Source organism: Macrobrachium nipponense, chromosome 6, assembly GCF_015104395.2.
Source record: "Macrobrachium nipponense isolate FS-2020 chromosome 6, ASM1510439v2, whole genome shotgun sequence".
Lineage (NCBI taxonomy): Eukaryota > Metazoa > Arthropoda > Malacostraca > Decapoda > Palaemonidae > Macrobrachium > Macrobrachium nipponense.
Genome location: NC_061108.1, coordinates 14807254 through 14817657, shown reverse-complemented (window position 1 = coordinate 14817657; position 10404 = coordinate 14807254).

Below are 10404 nucleotides of genomic sequence, written 5' to 3'. Positions count from 1 at the left end.
TTGAGACACCCATACTTTATGTTGCCTCTTGCAAACAGGAACAAGTTCTTGCTTGCTGGTACGAAGAGATACGCTTGCCTCTCTCTTAGTACTCGGCCCAGAGGTCTGACCATTGATCCTGCGGTGCACACCCCGATCAATCGGACAGAGGCTTGGATCCCTCCCTCTCTATACGACCAGGGAGGCATTCCAGGGATGGACGAACACCAGTCTGTTTCATCAAAAGGACTCAGATTCCTCCCACCAAGAAGTGAGTCTTCCTATTGTTAAAGGACCGATGGTTTGTATTACGTATCGGAACAAATGACAATTTGTCGAAAATTGCATTTTTCCTAACTATACAAACCTGAGGTCCTTTACATATAGTCCCTCCTCATGCCACCCCTCACTCTGTGTATTTTGCATGGGCAAAAAGCAAAAGTGATTTTTTTTTTTGTGTTACCTCCGCGCGACTGTCGGACAAGCAGTTAACTACCGTTCTCCCCTTGTTCGAAGCTTACGACCGTTCCAGCTGCCGCTAGCTACTTCCTATTGTTAAAGGACCTCAGGTTTGTATAGTTAGGAAAAATGCAATTTCGACAAATTGTCATTTTTTTGCCTGTGCGTTCGTTGCCGAGAGCTTGATTGCGCTCGTCAAGAGCCTCTTATTTTGTAATGAATAGAATGCAATGAAAGTGGATTCGCAAATGCAGTTTTTCTTTTCATTTTCATTTATTAATTGCATCTCAAATTTAATTTTGGATCAATTTCCGCTCTTACCGGGAATTAATCCTTACGATTTATTGCTGTGAAAGTGAAATAGCAAATGCAGTATTGTTCATTTTCATATATATTTATGATAGCATCATATTATTATGGATCAAGTTTCCGCTCTTACCGGGAATTGATTTTTCCCTCTTTAAGTTCTATGAAGTGAATCGCAAGTGCAGTATTCTGTTTCATTTTCATATTACTTTTCACTGCTGTGCGGGGGTAGGGGAAGCGAAGGTCTGGCCAGGAAGTCGTCGAAAGCTCTCCCGCGACACTCCCTTGGTATCCGATTCTTCGTCTTCTTTCCTGCCCCCCCGCTCAGCTTCCTCGTATTTTGTTTTTGTTCCTTCGTTCGGGGTGGGGCATGTCTCCCCCCCCCCGTGCGTGAGGGAACCCCTCTTACTAATCTGTCTGTGCTACCGCAGGTGCTACAGCCGTGGGAGACGACCTTGGACAGGTATGGACCAGTGCGGCTGCAGGGCGTGCCTAGCATCCACGATCTGCTGCAGAGTCTAGCGAGGTCTGGGGCGGTGACCTTGGAGTGGTCTCCACTACAACCTTCACGGCCGCTTTATGCTGCTTCCCCCTCCCCGCTGGTCTACACTCCCCATGCGGTGTCGGTGACGCCGTCTGCCGCTTCTAGGGCCGGTCGCCGCCGTACCGAGGAGGGGTATGCCGCCGCGCCTGTGTTTTTCTTCGTGTTGCCTGCCCCAGACTTCCGCTGTTCCAGCAGCTCGCCCCTGGACCGGCCGCCAGTACCAACTCTGGCTGCTGATGATTCTACGAGGCGATGGCTGGGCCTGCCGTACCTGTCGCTGATGTGTTCCCGCTACTCTGCTTGGCTGTCCCTTCTGTGTTTACCGCTGCCCGCTGTTCCTGCCGCTCCTGAGCTGGTTGCTGTTCCTGTCGCTCCTGTTCCTGCGCCTGTCCATGCTGGTCCTGCCTATGGTGTGTCTTCCCCAGTCCCAGGTCCTTCCGACAGGTGCAGTCGGGCCGTGTTGCTTCGGCAATAGGCCGACTCCGCCTGGATGGAGGACTGACGACTGTCCTGCGTGAGCTGACGAAGAAGAGGAAGGTGTCATCTTCGTCTTCGTCTGTTGCTGCCTCTTCCCCTTCGACTTCTAAGGCCCATAAGCCGAAGAAGAAGAAGGCTGCCTCCCCCCCCTAAGAAGTCTCCTTCGGAACTTCTAAGGGCCCGTCCCACCTCTGGTGGGAGGGGGGTCCTTCTGCTGTCCTCCTCTCCTTCGGGAGCGGGGCCCGTCTCCCCTTCCGTAAGGAAGAGATAGACGGGGACCAGAGGAGTTATCGGTTTAGCTCTGGTACTTCCTCGCCTGGTGCTAGCGGCGATGCCGCTACGCCAGGTTCCGGCTCGGTCTCTCGTTCGCTGGGAGATCCCGAGTGTACGCTCTCCCTCGGGAGACCGTGCAGCCAAAGTTTCGGCGCCAGAGTTCGCTCGGCGCCAAGACCACGGCACGGAGCAGAAGGCTGGCGAGAACCGCTCAGGTGACTCTCGCCAGGCCAGCGGCCGCTCTCGCAGCGACCATCTGTAACCGGGTTTTGTTTCCCCCTAAGAAGACTCCTTCGGGAACTTCGAAGGGCTCGTCACATTCCGGTGTGACGGGGGGGTTCTTCTGCTGGTCCTCCTGTTCCTTCGGGAACGGGGCCCGTCTCCCCTTCTGAGAAGAAGAAGAAGACGGGACCAAGGGTGTGCTGGCTACCGCTGGTACACCCTCGCCTGGTCTTGGCAGCTCTGCTCTAAGCCAGGTACCGGCTCGGTTTCTCGTCCGCGAGAAGTTCCGAGTGTACGATCTCCTTCGGGTGACCGTGCAGCCAAAGTTAAGACGCCTGAGTTCGCTCAGCGTCATGACCGAGGCACGGAGCAGAAGACTGTCGAGAGCCGCTCAGGTGACTCTCGCCAGGCCAGCGGCCGCTCTCGCAGCGACCAGCCGGTACCTCGGGTGGACGTGACGGTCTCTGACCGGCCACGGTTGAGGCTGGGAAGAGTCCCCCAGGTCCCCTCGACCGACGGTACCAGCCTCTGCTGGTACCAGCGGTTTGACGTGCCGCGAGGACGCTCACCGGTCTCACGGCGAAAGCGAGCTCTGCAGGTCACCTGACCGCCGCTCCCACAGGGACGGGCGGATACGGTGACCAGCAGCAGCTCGTCTGACGCACGGGACGGGGTCGACGTGCTCAGTCGAGCCGCTCGCCACAGGTGAGCGGCACGGCCAGGCCTGCAGATCGATCCCCACCGCGGGTTGGTGATCGGCTGCAGCCCCCACGTACGCTGGTCCTGCCAGCGCGGGGGGCGGGGGGGGGGCGTCAGGTCTGTCTGTCCACTACCTTCAACTTCCTCGGGCTACACCGGAAGAGCGAGGTAGCTAGGAGTGATCGTGAGTGCGCCGCTCACGATCCCGTCACGACGCCGCACGTGCCACGTATGGTCTTAGGACCAACCAGGACGTACGCGCAAGTGATTGGAGGCGACCGTCAGCGGGAGAGGGGGTAGCGTCAGTTCTGTCTCTCCGATACCTTCAACTTCCTCGGCATACGCCAGGAAGAGCGAGGTATATAGGAGTGATCGTGAGAGATGCGCCGCTCCCACATTCCCGTCACGACGCGCACGTGCCCAGGTTGGTCTTAGGACCAACCAGGACGTACGCACAAGTGATTGGAGGCAACCGTCAGGGATCTGTTGCTGGTCCTTCTTCTGAAGGAGGAGGGTCCTGGGAGCTGCTCTTGTTGGAGGGACTGGACGGTCCCTACTCCTCAAGACGCTGTAACTTTTCAAGATTCAGAGTAACTTTACCCAGGTTATTGCACTGATTCGTCAGCACAACGACCGGGGGAAGGATCGCCGCTCCACCAGCAGAAGCCCATGTCTCTGCTCGAGTCGTTTTTGGGGCCCGAGAGGGAACCCAAACCGAGCGGTGGGTATGCCGCGATCGGAGCTTGCCGATTCTGTCTTGAACCAGAGTCTCTCGTCTCCGGACAAGAAGGCTCTCTCAGTTCTGGCCGGTCGATCAAGCTACTTCCACCTCCTGTAACTGCGACAGCGGCGTTTCTACGTGTCTTCGGACACCGTATTTAAATACTCCTTCGGTCCTCCTGAGAGGTTTCGACCTCGACGAGGACTGGAATGAGTCGGAGGACGGTATCGGCTCTCTCCTGTCAGGTGTCGATCAGCCCCACCCAGACGACGTTCACAGTGCGGCAGACCCTTACCTACAGTGAGAGTTTCGTAACCCTCCTCGGGGAAAACGTTTTCTCCTGACGATACGTTTTCCCAGACTCTGAGAGGCCATCGCCGCAAGGCGATGGCTGCTCCTACTCTTCTCCAACTGCTAGTTCCACTGGGAAGGCGAGCGAGTATCCAATTCCTCCCCCATTCCCTCTCTCCTTACGGCTACGAGGGAAAGGGGAAGGATCCTACAGAGATTTCTCTATAGGATCCCACGTTGGGGACTGCGCTACCAGGGGGGACCTTCGGGTCCTACCTGACGTAAGCCCGGTCGTTGAGGAGGGATCCTGCCCATTCTCGATTTTCTACGGGAATCGAGAGGACCACCAGCCGATATCGTTTGACGAATTCGGTGGGGTTTCGCAGACTGCTTAGAATTCTACGGAATTTCTAGCGCATTCAGAGTGTTAGAGTTTCCTTACGATCTCCAAACACTTAGGCGAGCCACGGTCCAAAGTGAGCGAGACGAGAATCCCCGATATGTTACACGATAATCGGGAACCTCGCCTATGCTCGAATTCCTGGAATTTCTAGCATTAGGAAGAAGACTGCTGCTGAAAGAAGACTATCTCACAGTAGGCGACCAACCTGGAATAGAGAAGAACGGACGGGAATATCCAGTTTGGCTGGAACTATCGTCTTAGTATTCTGTTCACCATTGAAGCTTTCCTTCGAGGAAGACTTCTCCTTCACTCTCTTTAATAGAGAACGAAGGTGGTCGATCTCCAATCCTTATTTTGTTTTCTTGAAGGAAAGAATTTAGGATGGAGATCGTCGTTCAGAATCCTACAAATAAATACTACGTATATTAACCTCGCGACATGATTCTGCTAAGCAGTTGAATGTCCGAGGGGTAGGCGCATATCCTGGTTATTCTACGGATTGCGACTTAGACGAAAAGTATGCTAATTGAACTGCAACCCGGGTTGCCTGCAACCTCCCAGGAGTTTCCAGTTTCAATTTTATATACTTATGGTGTTGTCACAACAACACCATTTAAGCTTTTATATTTACCGAAATTCGTTTCGCTTAAATATAATTGCTCGAGCATATCTTTATGCTCGGTGGTTCTAGCCGAACGCATTCCTTCGTGGAAAGGATTACTTGGCAACTCAGGATGACGAGTCAGCGACAGCTACTGCGTATTGAATTGCCCGAGGCATTTCAGTATCAGCTGCCGCTTTGAGATAGACGGTTGTTTATGTCTTTCTCACCTGCTTTGATTGAATAACAAACCGTATCTCTGCCCAACAATCACGGACTTAAGTCTCTGATTAACGGGGATTCTCGCATACATGAATGACATCTACTGCTGAGAAACGCTAGTATTCATCGTCTTCGGTATTGCGAGAATTTTAAACAGAGATATCTATTCGACTCTCATCTTTCTGTTTACCGCACGGTAACAGGAATTCTGTAATAGTCTCTTGCTGCATCGTATCCCGATAATGCGAATGATTTTTGCGAATCTGAGTTTGTCCTCAAATATCTTGTATTCGGAGGTGTACATTGTTCATTGTTCACGCCCGGATTAGCAGATGTATTGAAAGACATCGCCTACTCCCACACCTGCCAGCTCTACTTCCAAACGTTCAGCCCATGAGAAGCAGTTCTTCAAGCGGCTCTCCCCTGTTCATTACTGAAGAACGCCCCGCTTTCATTGCACAACGGACAGCAATGAAATGGCGGTTAGTGTTTTCAGTCATTTGTAAGCACAGGTTTAGAATCTTGAGATTCCTTCTCTCGATTCAGCTGGAAGACGTAGTTGCATTCATTGCCTACCTTCGTCTTCAACGTCACATAGTGTTGTTTCTCCTTAAGCTGAGATTCAACGTCATGAGATTTTCTTCGCCATCAGGGACCTCGGTCTTTTGAAGGCAATTGACTTTCGCCTTTTGAGCTTATGCATTAAGAGAATCATCGCCGCGCCGTCCGGCATCGGTGACTAACAAATATTTTATTTGTTTGGTCTCTCAGCATAACTCTTTAAAGGGCGAAGGTCACGTGACTTACCCGGATGCTTGGACAACTTGCCTCTACTGATTCCGAACCAGTCAGTCGGCAGCTGTCAGAGCGCCCGAGTCAGTTACGAACTATGCTGTGGACTTAGTTCGGTTGTTCCAGAGCAATCATTACTTCGTCTTAATAGCTTTGTCAGTATGAGTACTGTACATAACCAAAGTCGAGAAGAGGGATAGGTCATACGACTATTCCCTTCTTTTCGTCTTAGGTAACTTGCATGACTTCTCTTGAGAAGTCAAGCACAGGGATGGGGATTTGTGACGCTCGATTTTCGTACGATCATTCGTAGCGAAGACTCAGAACCCTTCGGTAACTGACGATTGGTTCGAGTCCTTCACAATACCCTCCCTAATGGACGTCACCGCCTCCGATACGAAGGCTATGCTGCTTTGTCCTGTGAAGGTGCGACGGAGCTGTCTGAAGAAACTCGACACCCAGGATGAGTGTGGACGCCTCTTCATCATTCTCTCGCGTTCCGCAAGAACTTCTCCGTGGCGCAGGTAATGAAGGCAGGCGCCTGGTCCAACCGGACCGCATGCACCTCCTTCTACCTTCAGGATATTGCCCACAAGTTCCTTGGATCTTTTTTCCTTGGGAACCGTGGTGGTTGCTCAACACGTTGTGTAGTTACCCAGACCCTCCCTCGCAGGCTGAACAGCATCGAGTCCTGGTGTGACCGTAAGAATGGATGAGGAATGAGAGTGTGACTGGCTCCTCTTCCCCATCTTTTTTCTTCCCTCTACCTTTGGGTAGAGGGACACGGTCATCACCCTGCTGGGTAAGGACGAGATGCAGGTGAGCTACTCAATAGAGCACCATCCTATCCCTTTCAGTAGGGATAGGAGTAAATTATCCACCACTTCCTCCAACAAGGGGAGGAAGTGGATGCCAAATTGAGACAAACCCATCATTTTATGATTGTCTCTTGCAAACAGGAACAAGTTCTTGCTTGCTGGTACGAAGAGATACGCTTGCCTCTCTCTTAGTACTTGGCCCAGAGGTCTGACCATTGATCCTGCGGTGCACACCCCGATCAATCGGACAGAGGTTTGGATCCCTCCCTTGCTCTTACGACCAGGGAGGCACTCCAGGGTTGGACGAACACCAGTCTGTTCACCAAAAAGACTCAGATTCCTCCCACCAAGAAGTGAGTCTTCCTATTGTTAAAGGACCGAAGGGTTTGTATTACGTATCGGAACAATGACAATTTGTCGAAAATTGCATTTTTCCTAACTATACAAACCTGAGGTCCTTTACATATAGTCCCACCTCATGCCACCCCACCTCACTCTGCAACTTTTTGCATGGGCCTAAAGCAAAAGTGATTCTTCACCTCTCGGGCGCGCGCACGATCGGACAAGCAGTTAACTACCGTTCTCTCCCCTTGTTCGAAGCTTACGACCGTCCCAGCTGCCGCTAGTTACCTTCCTATTGTTAAAGGACCTCAGGTTTGTATAGTTAGGAAAAATGCAATTTTCGACAAATTGTCATATCTCACAGTAGGCGACCAACCTGGAATAGAGAAGAACGGATGGGAACATCCAGTTTGGCTTGAACTATCGTCCTAGTTATTCTGTTCACCATTGAAGCTTTCCTTCGAGGAAGACTTCTCCTTCACTCTCTTTGATAGAGATCGAAGGTGGTCGATCTCCAATCCTTATTTTGTTTCTTGAAGGAAAGAATTTAGGATGGAGATCGTTGTTCAGAATCCTACAAATATACTACGTATATTAACCTCGCGACATGATTCTGCTAAGCAGTTGAATTGTCCGAGGGGTAGGCGCATATCCTAGTTACTCTACGGATTGCGACTTAGACGAGGAGTATTCTAATTGAACTGCAACTCGGGTTGCCTGCAACCTCCCAGGAGTTTCCAGTTTCAATTTTATATACTTATGGTTCTGTCACGACAACACCATTTCAGCTTTTGTATTTACCGAAATTCATTTCGCCTAAATATAATTTGCTCGAGCATATATTTTTATGCTCGGTGGTTCTAGCCGAAACACATTCTTCGTGGAAAGGATTACTTGGCAACTCAGGATGACGAGTCAGCGACAGCTACTGCGTATTGGAATTGCCGAGCATTTCAGTACCAGTTGCCGCCTCGAGATGCACGGTTGGTTATGTCTTTCTCCCCTGTTTTTGATTGAATACCAACCGTATCTCTGCCCACAATCACGGACTTAAGTCTCTGATTAACGGGGATTCTCGCATACATGAATGACCATCTACTGCTGTGACGCTCGAATTCAGTATTGCGAGAATTTACAACAGAGATATCTCTTCGACTTTCATCTTTCTGTTTTACCGCACGGTAACAGAATTCTGTAATGTCTCTTGCTGCATCGCACTGCGATAATGCGAATGATTTTTGCGGAATCTGAGTTTGTCCTCAAAATATCTCTTATTCGTAGGTGTGCATTATTCATTGTTCACCCGGATTAGCAGATGTATTGAAAGACATCGCCTACTCCCACACATCCTGCAGCTCTACTTCCAAACGTTCAGCCCATGAGAAGCAGTTCTTCAGGCGGCTCTCCCCTGTGTTTCATTACTGAAGAACGCCCCGCTTTCATTGCAACTACGACTTCTCACCGGACAGCAATGAAATAGCGGTTAGCGTTTTCAGTCATTTGTAAGCACCAGGTTATGAATCTTGAGAATCCTTCTCTCGATTCGTCTGTGAAGACGTAGGTTGCATTCAATGTCTACCTTCGTCTTCAACGGCATATAGTGTTGTTTCTCCTTAGCTGAGATTCAACAATTATGAGAATGGTCTTCCTTCAGGGACCTCGGTCTCTAGAAGGCAATTGACTTTCGCCTGTTGGGCACATGCCTTAAGAGAATAATCACCTCACCGTCCGGCATAGGTGACAAACAAATACACTATTTGTTTGGTCTCTCGGCATAACCCTTTTAAGGGCGAAAGTCACGTGACTTACTCGGATGCTTGGACAACTTGCCTCCTACCGAACGCAGTCAGTCGGCAGCTGTCAGAGCGCCCGAGTCAGTTACGAACTACGCTGTTGACTTAGTTCGGTTGTTACAGAGCAATCATTACTTCGTCTTAATAGCTTGTCACAGTACCCATACCATCGACACCCACCATGGAGTGTCGGTGTCCTATCCACTACCGAGAACTTCGCTGCATGGGGATAGGAGGATGCGAGACTCTTCGTTGCAGACGGACAGACCAGTATGGGTACTGGACATCACCGAAGTCGAGAAGATGGATAGGTCATGCGACTATTCCCTTCTTTTCCTCTGAGGAAACTGCATGACTTCTCCTGTGAAGTCAAGCATCCAGGGGATGGGGATCCGTGACGCTCGATTTCGTACCGAACTTCGTAGCGAAGACTCAGAACCCTTCGGTCCCTGACGATCGGTTCGAGTCGTTCACAATCCCCTCCCTAATGGACTTCACCGCCTTCGATGCGAAGGAGATGCTGCTTTGTCCGTAAGAACTTCTTTCCGTGGCGCAGGTACTGAAGGCAGGGTGGGGTCTGTCCACCAGACCACATGCACCTCCTTCTACTTCGCGGGATATTGCCCACAGGTCCTTGGATCTTTTTCCTTGGGACCCGTGGTGGCTGCTCAACACGTTGTGTAGCGAACCCAGACCCTCGCAGGCTGAACAGCATCGAGTCCTGGTGTGACCGTAAGAAAGGATGAGTGAATGAGAGTGTGACTGGCTCCTCTTCCCATCTTTTTCTTCCCCTCTACCTGTGGGTAGAGGGACACGGTCGTCACCCTGCTGGATAAGGACAAGATGCAGGTGAGCTACTCAACAGAGCCCCATCCTATCCCTTTCACTAGGGATAGGAGCTTATATCCACCTACTTCCTCCAACAAGGGGGAGGAAGTGGATGCCAGCTTGAGACAAACCCATAATTATGATTGTCTCTTGCAAACAGGAACAAGTTCTTGCTTGCTGGTACGAAGAGATACGCTTGCCTCTCTCTTAGTACTTGGCCCAAGAGGCCTGACCATTGATCCTGCGGTGCACACCCCGATCAAATCGGACAGGGGCTTGGATTCCTCCCTCGCTCTTACGACCAGGGAGGCATTCCATGGATGGGACGAACACCAGTCTGTTCATCAAAAGACTCAGATTCCTCCTACCAAGAAGTGAGTCTTCCTATTGTTAAAGGACCGATGGTTTGTATTACGTATCGGAACAAATGACAATTTGTCAAAAATTGCATTTTTTCCTAACTATACAAACCTGAGGTCCTTACATATAGTCCCTCCTCATGCCACCCCTCACTCTGCGTATTTTGGATGGGCCAAAAGCAAAAGTGATTTGTTTACCTCCGACTGTCGGACAAGCAGTTAACTACCGTTCTCCCCTTGTTCGAAGCTTACGACCGTTTCAGCTGCCGCTAGCT